Here is an 18,102-nt window from a genome sequence, read left to right on the forward strand (position 1 = left end):
ACCTGTGTTACTTAAATCATTCTTATATCACCATGCTCATCAATAGCATACAGAATTAAATTTACCAGTCGTATCCAAAAATAAATCGCTAAGGAACAGGTGCCAGGGAACTGCACTGAATGAGAATAAATGTCCTAGTGCTCGAAGGCATTTATAGACACCTTCTAAAAGATGTCCTTGAGATATTTGCCACTTATCAGCACTTCTTGAGGTTCTAAATAAATCGCTAAAGAAAAAGTGCTAGGGAATCTTCTTAAGTGACGAGAATAAAGGAAAGACCTTGATCTGTACTCCAAGACGCCAGCTAGTGTCCTTAAGTTTTTAACCACACTTATCAGCGCTTCTTAAGGGTGTGGTAGTGAAGTGTGAGGAATGTGTGTGTGTGTGTGTGTGTGTGTGTGTGTGAGAGAGAGAGAGAGAGAGAGAGAGAGAGAGAGAGAGAGTATGTCTTGGTCCTTAAATTTGACAAAGGAGAGTGTGATTTAAGTGTATTTTGCAGCTGTCTTAGTGAGAAAAGATCCTGGAACTATAATTACAATACTAGGAGGAATATTGGGTAGGTAGACAGATAGACAGATATATTGATTGACAGATAGATAGATAGACAGACAGATAGATTGATAGGTAAGCAGACAGACAGACCAACCGACAGACAGACAGTAATACAGAAAGCCCGACTACACAAACATCTCTCTTGTCCTTCCCATGTTACAATAATCCCTTCAGCAGCACTACGAATATTATAACTCAGAAAACCTTGTAACACTCACCAGACACTTCCTCTGTCAGTGTTACAGTAATTCGTACAGTAACAGAGTAACAGTAACATTGCAGCTACTAACTACAGGGCATTAATCCGTCTCCACTTTCTCAAAAAATAAAAAAATAAAAAAATAAAAGGAGAAAAGAAGGCAAAGAAAATGAAAAAAAATATCAGGAACACGGTAACATTAATATTCCATCTGTTATATCAAGAAAACTCTGCTACACACATATTGCACTTCCCCCACTGCAAAAACCTTCAATTTATCGTTCCTCTGTTGCAATCATACGTTCATCGACACAGTAATATCAACATTGGAATTGTTTTTAGCGTTGGTAAACATCACAATCCTGCACCCCACCAACAATGTCAGCGTTGGCATTCGTTTCTGCCATTATTTCTGTTGCTCGTATCTGTGCTTGGCTCGGGATCAGCGCCCCCCTCCTCCCCCATGCCTTTCCTTGTCCCCTTGCCCCCTCTCCCTCTGCCCCCCTTCCGTCTACTCCACCCTTCCCCCCCCCCTCCACCTGTTCTCTATCCCTTCTCCCTCCTTTCCTCACTCTGTTCCCCCGTTAGTCCCTCCTCCTCTGTCTTATTCATTCCTCTTCTCATCTACTCCCCCTCCACCTTCCACCTCTTGCCCACATCTTTTCTTACCTCTCTTCCATACCACCTCTTCCCCCCCCCTCCTCCCAACTGCCTCGCCTCCCTCTCCTACCCGCCTTCTTACCTCCCCAAGCATTCCGTCTCACCTCCCCTCTCTTCGTTCCTCCCCTCACACCCCCCTGTTCCTTAGCAATTTATTTATTACATTTTATATCGTGCCCCTTCCCCTACCCCATCCACTGCCACTATCTTCTCTTTTCGTTTTCCTCTCCCAGCCCCCCAAGTACCCCTCCTTACCTCCTACCTCATCCTCCGTTCCACCAGCACCACAGCCCCTCACCTTCCCCCTCGCCTCACCTCCCATCCTACCCCTCTCCACATCTTCCCATGTACCCCAGCTCGTTCCCCTCATCCCCCACCCACCCGACTACCACCTCCAAGCAACCCCCTCCCCCTCACCTCCTACCTCATACCCCATCCCTCCCTCTCCTCCCCCACCCCCGCCCCCTCACCCTCCCCTCTCCCCACTCCCACTCGTCCCCTTTCCTCCCCCTTCTCCCTGACCTTGATTCCTCACAACCACTCTGTTTATCCCGTCTTTTATTACGTGATGTTTGGGTTTATACAAAAGGTTATGACAGCAGTGCGTACGAACTTCTCTATCTATCTATCTATTGCCAGACGCCTTAATCCCGTAAGGGGTGGCCACAAACAAATTCCCTCCATGTCGCCCTGTCCCCTGCCATTTCATTGCCCTGCTCCAAGCTCACACTCGCCTCTCTCATATACCTCTCCACACCATCCCTCCATATCATCCTTTGGCCTCCCTCTCCCTCTCCACCCTCTCCACCTCACTCACATACACTCTCCTCGTCAGTCTCTCACTCTCCCTCCTCTCCACATGGCCAAACCACCTTAATGTGTTTCTCCTAACGCTTCCTATCACATCCACATCCACCCCACAACGCTCCTCAAAAATGAATATGATTACAATGCGTTTTCATTTATAGTCTAATTTTGTTACCGTAAAGAATAATATGAATCTGCTGTTTACTTTTTCCCTTTTCCTCTTTCTTGGATCGGCTAATTTTTCTCAGCAAATTTTGGCGTGGTATTTTTTGTTTTTTTGTATTTCATGTTCTTTCATCCTAACGTGATTTTATAGAACGCTTGTCGTAGGTGGTAATGATATACATGCTTTTCAGTGTTTATTGTTTGAAGATATTTTATAACGTCTCGACTGTGTGTACGCCTGCTGTTGATGCTGATGTAGGAGAGAGAGAGAGAGAGAGAGAGAGAGAGAGAGAGAGAGAGAGAGAGAGATTCTATAAATTCTCTTCCGTGTGTACTCCTGCTGTTGATACTGATGTAGGAGAGAGAGAGAGAGAGAGAGAGAGAGAGAGAGAGAGAGTTTAGAATACTTGTAAAATACACCCAATTAGCAACAGCACTCATTATAAAACCGTCTATCAAGGAGAGAGAGAGAGAGAGAGAGAGAGAGAGAGAGAGAGAGAGAGAGAGAGAGAGAGAGAGAGACAGAGAGAGACAGACGGACAGACAGACAGAGACAGAGAGAGACAGAGATTTTAGAATACTTGTAAAATACACCCCAACAGCAACAGCACTCAATAAAACCAACATCCACATGGGTAAAGATTTTTTTTTTTTTTTGACCGAGGGCCTACGACAGAAATGTGGTTTTATATTTCAGACGGTATTGGAGTCTCCCTTGCACCTGTTCCTTAGCGATTCATTTCAGTTATTTATTTATTTCATTTATTACGCCTTATTAATATCGTTTTTATATCGACATAAAATCAGTAACAGGTAAAAGGGTACTGAGGTGTAATGTGGAAAATGAATCGCTAAGAAAGAGGTGTAAAGAGACCCCCAGAGCCACGTAGACCCGTATTCTCGTCGGTTAAGGAAGTTCCCTAACACCTTTTCCTAAGCGATTAATTTTGCCTGTTGCACCTTACTGTCCTTCTCCGTGCAACATAAATCCTTCGAATATCGCCATACTCTGCATAAGTAGCGTACGAAAAAGATATTAACCAGCTGTACCCCAAAAATAAATCGCTAAGGAAGAGGTGTTAGGGAGCTTCCTTACCCGAAGAAAATACAGGCTTTAGAATACAGTGACCCGTATCCTCGTCGGGTAAGGAGGCTCCCTAACACCTCTTCCTTAGCGATTTATTTTCGGATATGGCTGGTTAATATCCTTTTGCACGTTATGTTTGCAGAGTATGATGGTACTGGAAGGATTTATGGAACACAGTAAGCCGTAGTGAGCAAAATAAATCGCTTAGGAAAAGGTGTTAGGGAGCTTCCGTGACCATTGAGAATACCTGCCTATGCGACTACTCGTGGGGAGCATCTTTCAATAATCTGTAACGGATATACTGTATTATGTAGTTGTCCGTATGGTATTTATAGCTGAAGATGCCTTAATTTGTGATTTCCGGGAGAAGGGGAAGAAGAAGGAGAAGAGGAAGAGAGAGGAGTAGAGGAAGAGGAAGGAGAAGAAGAAGAGGAGGGAGAAGAGGAAGAGGAAGGAGAGGAGGAAGAGGAAAATGAGGCGGAAGGTGGTGGGGGAAGAGAGAGGGAAGGAAAGGGAAATGGAACGGAAGGGGAAGAGGAGGGAGAAGAGGAAGAGGAAGGAGAGGAAGAAGAAGAGGACATTGCGGTGGAAGGAGATTGGGGAAGAGAGAGGGACGGAAGGGGAAATGGAAGGGAGAGGGAAGAAGATGGAAGAGAAATAAGAAGAAGAACCAGAGATACTTAAGACTATTGGGTAGTAAAATCAAGGAACCATTAAACAGTAAGGTAATAAAGCTATTTTAAGCAAAGGGGAAGAGGAAACGGGAAGAGTAGCAAGACGAGGAGGAGGAGGAGGAGGAGGAGAAAGGGGGGACGACGATGAAAGGAGGAAGAAAGAGGAGGAAGAAGCGGGTGGAAGAGGAGAGGAGGAAGAAGTGAGTGTAGGAGAAGAAGAGGGTGGAGGAGGAGAGGAAGAAGAAGAAGGTGGAGGAGGAGAGGAAGAAGGAGAGGACCGAAGAGGAGAGGAAGAAGAAGAAGGGGGAGGAGAAGGGGAAAAAGAAGGTGAAGGACGAGAGGAAGAAGGAGAAGACGGAAGAGGAGAGAAAGAAGAGGATGGAGAAGGAGAGGCAGAAGAAGAGGAAGGAGAAGAATGTGGAGGAAGAGAGAAAGAAGTAAAAGAAAAGGGTGGAAGAGGAGAGGAGGAAGAAGAAGGAAGAGAGAGGAGAGGAGGAAGAAAAAGATAGTAATGGTTAGAAATATTAGGTAATAAAATCAAGGACCGTGAAAGAATAGCGCAATAAAGCTGTTTTAAAAGTAGACCTCTTGGCTAGGAGACCATCACTCCATCTTGAATGCTGAGTTGTAACACGAGATTAACACCTGAATATGATGCTAGTCACGAAGAAGTGCTGTGGAAAGGATGTCGAGCCGTAGCATTTTCTTCTTCCGCCACTGAGCTACGTGATGTAAGCTGAGAGAGAGAGAATAAGAGCCAAGTTAAGGTGAAAGAACTATAGGGGGAGCAACGTGGCGCTATATTTATCCCGGGAGGTAAATAGAACTCATTAGTAAGGCCTGAATAGTCGTCTGCCGTCAGCTGGAAAACAATATAAATCTCTAAGTCCTGGCCAAGAATTTAATCGTGATGGGTTTAACGATTGATTTAACATTATTGGTCCTAGATTTCTCTCGAATATTTTAAAATCGTCTGGTTTTAGGTGGAGTAACGTATCGGGTCTGCAGTTCCCAGCCAGAGAATTAACCGAAGTCATTGACCCCCCCTAGAAGTAGCCGGACGGTAAAAAGAACTCACTGGTAAGGCCTCACTTCACGGATAAAGTTAGCAGTGACCTAAATTCTGGGTGATCTGGTGTAGCCTTTAGCCCTTTGTTGGCGGGAGTTTTATGGACGTTAATAAAGAATAGCGCTGATTGAAATAAAGGGCAACGTTTTTAATTTTCAGCCAAAATGTTCATCGTGACAGGATCCAGCACTTTGGTAAAAAAAAAAAAAAAAACGAGGAGGAGGTGAGGCGTGATTCATAGTGGAATTACAAGTTTGATTTCATACTGAGACTGGATCATATTTTATCAGTTTCTTCTCTTCACCAAAATTCTTCTTTGATAGCGCTTATGTATATTTGTTGTATATATTTTGATAATTGACACTTTTTCACTCTAATAATTTGTTTCCCGAAAATGTGGGGGGAGGGGGGAGCATACACCCCCACGCCGTCCTCTAAATCCGTGCCTGTTTGGTAAGTTTGCGGCCATTTTGATGTGGTTGCCTTCTTACGGCTATATAAAACCATCTGATGTCTAGCTGGAGTTAAGTATCAGATTAGCAACACACAGCCAAAGGATCAGCCGAAGTCATTAACCCCCTGCCCCCTGAGGTAGCCAGACGGTAAACAAAACATAAAGGCTTGGGATCACGGTTGAGGCCAGGGAGGACATGAATACTGGGTGATGTGAGAATGTCGGGTTTATTCTGTTCTCTTTACTTTCAGACGATTTTATTTAGCATAGATGAGACTCTGTGCCGGAGGGGTTAGATACAGCATCCATTAATCGCTTCACTGTGAGAAATCGTCCCTAAGATGGATAGAATCGTCTGGAGGAAGAGAATCTAAATTAAGATGTGCCCGTAACAGAGACGTGAAATGTAGGTGATCAGGGATGGCCTTTAAGCCCCGGTAATCAGCTTAATCTTGACTGAACGAGAGGTCTTAACTAAGCTGAATAACACTGTACACTTTGGCAAGAGTGGGAAATGGCGCTACAGTCTCTAAGGCCGTAATCCCGTTAGCCAACAAGGCTCTTAACACTTCTTCCCTACTAATTTATTTTTACATAATATTTTCTATAGCAACTATTGTCTCTGATAATGATGATGATGATAAAAATAATAAAAATAATTGAAAAGTTTGCCAGTATTAAGGTTTCAGCCTCAGAAACGTCATTTATAGTATTCTTGCTACTTATAAACAAAATCCTTTAGTTTTTGAGACGCCTGGTAGTGAAGGAATTATTGAAAATTATGTATAACCCCCGTACCCCAGTTTGAAAAGTCACAAGCTGGATTAAGTCGTGTGATGGTACAAAGAATTAAATAAAAAAAAAATGAGAGAAAGGATAAAAAAAATTGTGATAATGAAAATGGAGACCTCTAGGCGTACTAATGCATGATAAATCGGTAAAGAAAAAGTGTCACGGAGCCTCCTAGTGCCACGAGAACACGGCTTTCAGGGTATCAGGCATTTTAAAAAGTCTCCTCTAGCTTAATTTTGTGGTTTTGGAATAACAAGAAAAAATATAAATAAATAGTCATGGTACGGAAGGCGTTAAGTGACGCTGCTTCCTAATACTGAAGATTTAACGGGGTCTCATTGATAAGGCTTGTGTGTGTGTGTATGTGTGTGTGTGTGTGTGTGTGTGTGTGTGTGTGTGTGTGTGTGTGTGTGTGTGAGAGAGAGAGAGAGAGAGGGGGGGGGTTGCCAGGGGTCATAGGAGCACACTAACATCACGTAACAAGGCAGACTGACCACAGGGGGAGAGTAGGGGAATGGGATAGTGAGTCAGGCTAAGGGAATGTCGATTATCTGTTACGTAACGCTGTGTACTGGTGTCGAGGTGTTTAGTGTTGATTAGGCAGGATTAATTGTGTTTACCTGGATGTTTAGTTTAGTTAGTCTTTTCGTAATGATTTTATGCTGTAAATAATCTTTCAAGTTTGCTTTCACACACACACACACACACACACACACACACACACACACACACACACACACACACACACACACACACACACACACAAAATCTATATATCTCTATGTATCTTTTTATACATCTGTTTGTTTACCTCTATATCTGTCTAACTTTCTTTAAATATAGTAGTACACATACCTACATACATTCAGGCACTTTCCCCACATCATACACTACTCTCTCTGTTCACCTCGCTCCAGTCTCATTCCACTAACCTTACCTCATTCTTCCTTTCTTCATCCAACCCACTCCACGCCAGATTTTATTATGAGGCTGTGCTTTCAAGATGCGTGCCAGTTACATGCAGCTGTTCCCATCCATCACGTCAGCTTTATCCGTCACAGAGAGATCAAGACGAGTATCATAACCTAATCTAGCTACAAAGGGGATTAGATTAAAATATTCCACCTTGATATGCATTAAGAGCAGGTCCTAGCGGTCAGATTAACCCCTTCAATACCAGGATTTTCTCATTGTATCGTTTATAAAGGCTCCAACTTGCATCCGTCGGCCTTGGTCACCTAATGACGGCTTTCCACGGTGCTCTATCCCTGGCAGCCTCCCTATTCAGTCCCTTATTCTTGAGGTCACACTCTATGACCTCATCCCAGGTCTTTTTCGGTCGGCCTCTTGCAACCCTACCCCTGACGTTCACACTTCTCACCTTCCACACCCAACTGTCATCCCCCATCCTCTCAACATGCCCAAACCATCTCAGTCTACCCCTCATCATCACAACACTATCTTAATCTACCTCTCTTCATCACAACACCATCTTAAACTACCTCTTGCCATCATAACACCATCTCAATCTACCCCCCCATCATCACAACACCATCTTAATCTACCCCTCGTCATCAAAGCACCATCTTAAACTACCTGTAATCATCACAGCACCATCTTAATCTCCCCCCCATCATCACAACACCATCGTAATCTACCCATCATCATCACAGCACCATCTCACTCTACCCCTCCACCAATACATTCCACCACAATGGGTTTCACACGCTAAGTTACCTGTATTTGTTTAATATCTGAAAAGGAAAGGGTCGGGTTTTCTTTTTCCCTCTCTCTTAATTCACTCTCACCTCTCGCATTTCCTCTTCACTTAAAATAGATTCCGTTGGTACCCGAGAACTCTTGGCTGAAAGGTTTATATGGCAGGTGTGTTTGATCTGAAGCCGAGGGGAGGAAAGGTGAAATTTACCTGTCTGAATGTCTGTTTAAATGTAGAGGTGTTTGTGTGTTTTTCTGCCTGCCTGTCTGTCTAGCTACGTTTCTGTCTGGACCTGTTTCTATGCTTCGAAGTTGGGAGAAGATAATGGCTTACTTTATCTACGTGTCTGTCTGTCTTTATCTGTGTCTGTCTGCCTTTGTATTTCTATCTGTCTGTCTGTCTGTCTGTCTATCTATCTACGTGTCTGTCTGTGGTTATGCCACAGACAGACAAGTAGATAGATAGATAGATAGATAGATAGATAGAGAGAGAGAGAGAGAGAGAGAGACAGACAGACAGACAGACACACACACACACACACACACACACACACACACACACACACACACACACACACACACACACACACACACACACACACACACACACACACACACACACACACACACACACACACAGATTGACAGATAGATTTATAGATAGATAGTTAGATAGATAACGGGAGAGAGAGAGAGAGAGAGAAACACACACACACACACACACACACACACACACCTGTTTTGGAAGTCACAGGTGCGGCCAGGTGTTCACTGCGATGACGTCATAATATCCCTAAATTCTTACCTTTAGACAAAATACCCTAAAAAAAATCCCTTAATCCTCTTTAGCTTGATTGGTGGCCAGGTGTAGTCAGATTGAAGGCTTAATTTGACTAGTAACCAAGGAGATTCATTCCTACCTCTTAGCCAAGGCTTTTTAAATTTCACGTATCCATAGCATCATCAAGGTATCCTAGCGACCCAGTTCTCTCTTATGAAAACAAGCTCCGTAACACCTTTCCCTAAGCGATTTATATGGCTTATTACATAAATCCTTCCAGTAATGCCATATTCTGTATAAAAAGAAAATACGTCCAAAAGAACATTAAGCAGCCTTATCCAAAAATAAATCACTAAGGAACTGATGCTAGGGAGCCTCCTTACCCCACGAGAATACAGGCCTAAGAGACAGGTGTAGAGTCAGTCCTTGCTCTGTTAGCCAGAGAGAGAGAGGGAGAGAGAGAGAGAGAGGAAAGAGGGAGAAAGTGGGAGAGGGGGATGGGGAAGTTATAATGAGGAGAGAGAGAGAGAGAGAGACGGGGGGAAGGGAGCGCAAGGGGTGGCTGCCAAAAAAGAAAAACAAAATGGATAGTTGGAAAAAAAAAAATGTTGCATGAACCACATAGAAACTATGCCAAATCGCCTGAAGCATTGGATTTGTCAGATTTTTATAGGCTCTTTCCTTTACTACGATTTTTTCTTTATTTAATTCTCTACTGACCGAACGATTTTACTTATATTTAGTAAGGATGTCTGGTAGTAAAGTAATAATAGACCTGAGGCTTTCTTCTGTATCGTTTTTGCCCAACTGGATTATTTTACTTAAGCTAAGGATAAACTATTCCATTCCACTGTAAGCATGTCAGTCTTCTTCGCCTTCTCTTCTAGGTAGTATTAAGTTAGTTGCCCCCCTTTTCACCACGACAGGTCTCTGCTCAGTTGAATAAATCATGTTACAGTAGCGTAAATAAATTGGTTCCGATTTCTGTTGTTGGTAGAGGACAAAGAGAGACTTGTAAATTCTTAGATAGACAACTTTTAAGCTTGATAAAATAATCTGTTCGTATGACAGGCACCATATTCTAGTGTTACTCTGTTACAACACAGCATCCAAGATGGAGAGAGAATTTTAGACCAGCTTACAGTAAAAAGAAAGATTATATATATATATATATATACTATATATATATATACTATATATATATATATATATATATATATATATATATATATATATATATATGGAAATGGAAACTTCTGCCCATTCCTTTTTTTCTTTCATGCCAGAAATATGAGTTACTAATATATCTCGTATTGTTAATTATCGTCTAAAATAGCTGTGACACAAAATGTGGAAAGAAATAAAGACAAAGAAAAAAAAGGAAGGATGGAAGTAAGGAAGAAAGGAAGCAAGCAAGCAAGCAAGCAAGCAAGCAAAAAAGAAGAAAAAGGAAGGAAGGAAGAAAATAAAAGAAAAATGCACCCTAATTCACGGGATCAGCGTTTGTACCCTAAGCATATATAAATCTACTCCTTGTCAGACGAAGATACTGACATGGATTATTAAGATGTTTCTCTACGCCTCATTTAATTACAGGCTTGGGTATTGGAGGGTATACATTAAAAAAAGAAAAAAGTAAAAAGAACAGAAAAACGCTTGTGATCCAATGTTGTCTTGGGATTTGTCTTGAAGAATATATGATATGTATGGGAAGATGTTGCGGTTCCCTTTCTCTTCCTTTCCCTACAAAAACTCTATTAACTACGACAGGAAATTAATCGTAAGTTTCTTTGTAAATCTTGGGCCTTGTGTTTGTCATTGCTGCCGTAAACATGGCTCGTATTCAAGTTGGCATTAGTGACTTCGTTTAATTTCCTGAGCGATTTATTTTGCATATCACACTCTAAATTCCTCTTGTATAATGCTTGTCTCTCTCTAATACCGACACAGTTTGCATTAGTAAGACGGGAATATGTAGGTGTAACAAGCAGAATAAATCGCTTAGGAAAAGGTGATACGGCAGCTCTTAAACGAAGGAGAATACGACCCATGTACGAGTTAGAAGTGGAAGTTGGTGGTCTGACTTGGGCACTGGCAGACATTACTGATTCTCCACCCATCATTTCGTCCCAGGCTCGGGTGCATCTCTTCTTCCACGTGCCAATGCACTGAAATACTCCAGGTTGAATGGCCACGCGTCCTGTCCAACTGGTAATATGACTCGTAGACGACAGAGCTGAAATTAATAGTAGGTTGAGTGCCCACACGTCCTCTCCAACTGGTAAATTGACTCAGATAACAAAGCGAAATTTATGGTGGGTTGAATGGCCCACACATCCTCTCTAACTGGTAAATTGACTCGCAGATAACAAAGCTGAAATTTATTGTAGGTTGAATGCCCACACAAGCTCTCCAACTGGTACTCTGACTCTTGACGATAAAGGTGTAATTGATTGTGATTAGTAACGATATATTGATTAACTCCATTCCATTTCACTATCGTTGGTACCAGATGATTTTCTTCCACCTTGAGAGCTCACGAGTAGAGAAAGGGTTAATGATGGCTGTAACTAACTCCCAGGTATGAAAGCCCTCTTGTAAGCATGAGACACCTGTCAGGAGGTAGAAATATAAGAAATAAAAGAGAGAGAGAGAGAGAGAGAGAGAGAGAGAGAGAGAGAGAGAGAGAGAGAGAAAAGGTAAAAACGACAGCGAAGAGAAGGATATGAATTTTTATCGTCGTCAGTCAAATATTTTTCTCCACACTCCAGAGCTCCGTCAAAATGAAATATATATTCCTTGCCCCTTTTCATGCATTAGTTGTGTCTCTATTCACCACAAAGCACAAAAAGCTTAATAATAACACGGAATACTAGTCAGCATGTAGAAGTTTTGTTAATGGATCGAATTGCTGGTCTTTGGATATTTCCCTCACCAACCCCGTTTCCGTTGAGAGGCCTGTGATAAATACGAGAATTCCGCCATGTAAAATAAATAAGCCTGTGACGGAAACGATTACTAACTTGTATTAAGTCTATCCTACAAATTTTTACCACCCGCAGAGAGAGGGAGGGAGGGGGGGCGGGAGGCAGTTAGTCACACACTCCTCTTCCGCAAGCATCGATATCATCTACCACAGTGAGCTTCCATTACCAGGAAAAATTACTCCCTTGCCACCTGTGAGGTTTGAACTCACGACCCCTGGTTTACGAGACCAGTGCTCTACCACTGAGCTAAGGTGGCGCACGTTTGGAGAGCTGATTAGGTGGGGAATGTGTCAGGTGGGGTGATACAAAGAACGTTATCGTATATTGCGCCAAAATGCGGGGAGGACATTGATAATATGTGAGGTTCCCGTATCCATTTCAGCAAGATATTGTAACTTGTGAGATGCAAGGTATATGAGCGAGGCATGGTTACTTCCTGATTGCAGCTGCTCTAGTTGTTCTGCCTGCCATTTTATCGTTGCTACCACCAGGCGCTTTTACTCAGCTGACGAGGAGCGTACACTTGGTAGATTTTTGTACCCAGGGTAGAGTGAAGCAGTCCAGGCACAAGTAGGTAGAGTAACATTCGACTTTGCTTGATCATAAACTTTTTTCTCTAGTATTGATATCGCCAAGTGCCAGGAAATAAATAAATAAATATGAAAAAAAAAAAAAAACAGTAGAGGACGGGAAGGGGGGAGAGGAGAGGCAGGCAGGTCCTAAGAGAGACATTTCGATTGCTGACACTTTACTTTCACATGTATCTTTATTGCCAAGTATAATCACCTGTCTATCTATCTATCTATCTGCCTATCTGTCTATAACCGGACACCTTGAATCACATAAGGGGTGGCCACAAACAAATCGCCTCCATGTCACCTTGTCTCCTGTCATTTTGGAGCCCTCCCTCCAACTTATACCCCCCCTTCTCTCACATACATCTCTACGCCATCCCTCCATCTCCTCCTCGGTCTCCCCCCTCTCTCTCCCCCTACACCTCACTTACATACACTCGGCTAGTTAGTCTCACTCTCCATTATCACCTCACGTCAGCAAAATGTGCAGTTTCCCCGCCACCTGCAGTATCCCCCTCCCTCTCCCCCCTCCACCTCACTCACATACACTCTCCTAGTTAGTCTCTCATTCTATAATCACCTCACGTCAGCAAAATAGTATACTTTTTCTGCCACCTGTGAGGTTTGAACTCACGACCCCTGGTTTACGAGACCAGTGCTCTACCACTGAGCTAAGGTGGCGCACGTGTGGCTAGAATACTGATTAGGTGGCAGGTGTTGTGGCACGTGTTGCGATACCTGGTGTTGTGGTGCGGTATGGTGCTGGAGAGGGACGCCTTCATGTGATGGCATGGATATAACCAGGCGGCTGCATGGCCTGGATATACAAGCTTCCCTCAGTTCCATCCCTATTCCCCGAAAGGAGGAGGTATTGATGTAACCAGGCGGCTGCATGGCCTGGATATACAAGCTTCCCTCAGTTCCATCCCTATTCCCCGAAAGGAGGAGGTATTGATGTAACCAGGCTGCTGCATGGCCTGGATATACAAACGTCCTTCATTTCCATCCCTATTCCCCGAAAGGAGGAGGTATTGATGTAACCAGGCGGCTTCATTGTCTGGCTGTACAAACGTCTGTAAACTCCCGTCCTCTCCCCTGAAAGCATGATGGGTTGCAGGAGGGCAGCATCAGCTTGTAGTCCACTTAGCTTCCTTTCTGATAAACCTGGGGATACTACTACTACTACTACTACTACTACTACTACTACTACTACTACTACTACTACTACTACTACTACTACTACTACCACCACCACCACCACCACCACCACCACTACTACTACTACTACTACTACTACTACTACTACTACTACTACTACCACCACCACCACCACCACCACCACCACCACCACCACCACTACTACTACTACTACTACTACTACTACTACTACTACTACCACCACCACCACCTACTACTACTACTACTACTACTACTACTACTACTACTACTACTACTACTACTACTACTACCACCACCACCACCACCACCACCACCACCACCACTACCACTACTACTACTACTACTACTACTACCACTACTACAACTACTGCTACTGCTACTACTACTACTACTACTACTAATAATAATAATAATAATAATAATACAAATACTACTGCCATCACTACTACTACAACTACTACTACTACTACTACTACTACTACTACTACTGTACCACTACTGCATAGTATTTATGATGATGAAATGTATTATATTTTATGTATCGCGAGATACGAAATAAAGACGATTGATTGATTGATTGATTGATTGACTACTACTACTACTACTACGACTACTACTACTACTACTACTACTACTAATAATAATAATAATAATAATACAAATACTACTGCCACCACTACTACTACTACTACTACTACTAAGAAACGATTTTATTTAATCAGGGGACACCTCTCGAAGTGAAAAGCTTAACCCAGCCGTATAACCTACTAAAATCCATCCTAATCCGAATATAATTTTGTGGAGGGGGGATTAGGAAAAATATAATCGTAAAATAATAATGTATCGTCTCTATCTATGTCTGTCTAGCTGTCATGTCTGTCTTTCTCTGTCTGTCTTTCTGTCTGGCTGCCTGGCTTTCTGTCTGTCTGTCTGTCTGTTCCTTTGTGTGTTTGGCTGTCTTTCTGTGTGTGTGTGTGTGTGTGTGTGTGTGTGTGTGTTTTGTTTATGCATCTGTCTGCCTGTCTGTGTCTGTCTTTCTGTCTGTCTGTCAAAAGTACCTAACATTTCACAGCCCCAGTAGAAATCATCGTCATATCACAACACTCAGCTCAGACTACGTGTGTATTACGTGTCTGACTCAGGTCCATTTTCTGCCGCTGTCTTCGTTTTCTGTGAAGGTCTAAGCACACGCATTACGTCACTAAGAGGCGCCCATTCCTCTCTGGTTGTGTGTGTGTGTGTGTGTGTGTGTGTGTGTGTGTGTGTGTGTGTGTGTGTGTGTGTGCGTTTTGGGTTTTCACGCGTGATTATAAAAACAAGAATTTCAATAATGGCAAGAAATTCAGTTTGTTTTTTTCATGAATTTATACTTTAAGATATAATACGTGTTTATGATTATGTGAAGGTGTGGTAGTGTTTCTATTATTATTATTATTATTGTTATTATTATTATTATCATCATCATCGTCATAACTAGTAGTAGTAGTAGTAGTAGTAGTAGCAGTGGTAGTATCATCATTATGACGACAGCTATGATGATGATGGTGGTGAAGATCATGATAATAATAAAGATAACAAGAACAACAACAACAACGACGATGATGACGATACACTTCAGGTATTACAATAGTTTTCAATATTTCCTTCCTTCAACAGATCGCCCCAGCGCACCAGGGCGTCCAGAGGCGGTGGACAGGGAGGGGAGCGTGTTGAGTCGTCTGGCGTACGTGAAGGTGGAGAATGACGCCCTTCTCTTGCGTTGGGACCCCCCCGATACTGACGGTGGCTCCCCTATCACAGGTATGGGGTTTATGGCACCTTTAGATAGATAGATAGGTAGATAGGCAGATAGATAGGTAGGTAGATAGGCAGGATAGGTAGGTAGGTAGGTAGATAGATAGAGAGATAGATAGGTGGGTAGGTATGTAGGTAGAGAGAGAGAGAGAAATGGAAGGATGGATAGATAGATAGATAAATAGATAAATGGTCATATGTTTTCATTGACCCCTTGGTATGGTACTTACACTACACCCCCTTAGGATAGGTAGATAGATATGTAGACAGATAGATAGATAAACAGATAGATTCTACTAGGCTTTGGGGAGTTCCAAACATCTCCTCATCACCTATTTACTCTCCACATTACCCCTAAAATATCCCCATGTATATTATTGATGTAAACATGTTGATATTAAAACGATGTAGTTAACCCACGAGAGAGACAGGTGTGATGCCCAGAATAAATCGCTAAGGAAAAGGTGTTACGGAGTCTCCCATGTCTTTTAAGACGATAAATCTCTCCTGTGCTGGGTAAGATCGTCTGTGTAGCAGAAATAAAACGGTTAAGATAAATGATATGCCTTGTGCCTGGTAAGAGTATGATGATTGATGATGATGTTAGTGAAAGTAGTACAGTAGTAATAGTAATCACCATCATCATCATCATCATCATCATCATCCGGACCTCCTCTCCCACCCTAGGGCTGGGAGAATGCTAGTAATAATAATAATAATAATAATAATAATATTATTATTATTATTATTATTATTATTATTATTATTATTATTATTATTACTCTTATTATTATTATTATTATTATTATTTTTATTATTATTATTATTATTATTATTATTATTATTATTATTATTATTTTTATTATTATTATTATTATTATTGTTGTTGTTGTTTTATTATTATTATTATTATTATTATTATTAATATTATTACTATAAGAAGGATGATGATGATAACAACAACAATATAATAATAATAATAATAATAATAATAATGATAATAATAATAATAATAATAATAATAATAATAAAAATGATAATAACAATAATAAACACAATCGTATTACAAGGATCATATTACTACACTCCTTTATCAACTCGTCCCCATAAAAACACAATACTAATCAGTCCTTATCACACCTACCACAGCACTTATCACAAATCACGCAATCCTTATCACTGTTACCCTATCATGACAGCAGATAACATTTTTTTTTTCATTGTAATACTTCTGGCTAAATATAATCACATCTTTATTTCTCTATCTGTCCATCTATCTGTCCAATTATCTGTCTGCCTATATATTTCTGTCTGTCTGTCTGTCCATCTAGGTCTCCATCTATCTATCGGCCTATTTCTGTCTATCTGTCTGTCTGTTTTTGTTTGTTTATTTAGTTATTGATTTATTTGTTTGTTTAAGTTCCCTGTCCCATTTTATATCCCCATCAACCCACGCCAAATCTTTCTCTTCCTATCAATTTCATTTTCTTATTCCAATAAATCTTTTTTTTTTTTTTTTGTATTCGTCCATGTAAGCTTCACCTTGGACTAACCCTCTTGTCAGGTAGGAGAAAATAGCTACATTAACCCTTCCCCATGCTGACAAAGTACGAACTGGGAAGGGTGTCAGTAGTGGGGGCCAGCGAAGGCCCGAGGATATATGTGATTGGAGGGGGGGGGTTAAAGACAATTTTGACCAAGTTGATCCGTTCGGCGTTACGGTTTGACCAACTAAATAGGTATCATAAACAAACCAAGTGTATGACAAAGTAATTTTTATTGTTACTTGTGCTTAAGAAAATCCACCTGAACTTGGACCCAGGCTTGAATTATTGTTGACATGAAAACAGACACCGTGTAAATTATTTAGTAGTCTGATAAAACTGACTAACCCAGTCATGACATTTGGAGTTATTTATGACCAGACCAGTAACAGGAATGCATATAAATTTGCCCCGATCCCATCCCCTCGCCGTTCTATGGGTGAAGAGGGTCCAGGTCCAGGCACCTTGATTAATATGGTATTTGATTTTGGCTTAGACTGTTCTCCTGACAGGAAGGAGACTAAGGTATTTTGTATTTTGTCCTCTGTATATAATATATACAAAGAACTTATGTAAAAAAAAATAAGTTGCCCTCTCGGAGACCTCACCTTTTGTGCAAGTAAAAAAAATCTCAACTCGCCACTTTTGACCAACTCAGTAATTTATTGACCAGCTCAGAAACAAACATAAGGATGTAACCCCCTCCCCCACCCCGGTCGGGCTATCCCTGGTGGGAGCAGTGCATGTGAAAGCTTAAAGGTGTACTTCCTGTCGCCGTATGTGAGAATCAGTCACATAGCATCAGGAAAAACCGACATACTAACATCACCCATAATGTCTTTTTTTTTTTTTTTTTTTTACTGAGTTCCATAGGCAGACTGTAAGCATGGGTACATCAGGAGTGGATAACATAAGTGTGTTACTAGGATGATGGTGATGATGATGATAGTGGTAGTAGTAGTGAAAGATGGAGACTGAATATCCTGTTATTGCGGTGAAGTGTGGGTTTCATGATGGTGATGATGATGATGATGATAGTGGTGGTAGTAGTGAAAGGTGGTGACTGA

At 41.7% G+C, this 18,102-nt stretch overlaps 2 non-coding genes across 2 annotated transcripts; both read right to left on the reverse strand.

The window, feature by feature from the left end:
• Positions 1-12,127: 12,127 nt before the first annotated feature.
• On the reverse strand, positions 12,128-12,199 carry TRNAT-CGU (transfer RNA threonine (anticodon CGU)). Its single transcript has one exon. It is a non-coding gene; the product is annotated as a tRNA-Thr (tRNA).
• Positions 12,200-13,127: 928 nt separating this feature from the next.
• On the reverse strand, positions 13,128-13,199 carry TRNAT-CGU (transfer RNA threonine (anticodon CGU)). Its single transcript has one exon. It is a non-coding gene; the product is annotated as a tRNA-Thr (tRNA).
• Between the last annotated feature and the right edge of the window lie 4,903 nt (positions 13,200-18,102).

The sequence above is a fragment of the Coenobita brevimanus genome, chromosome 73 (assembly GCF_032717465.1).
Source record: "Coenobita brevimanus isolate Jiangsu-jjx chromosome 73, ASM3271746v2, whole genome shotgun sequence".
NCBI lineage: Eukaryota > Metazoa > Arthropoda > Malacostraca > Decapoda > Coenobitidae > Coenobita > Coenobita brevimanus.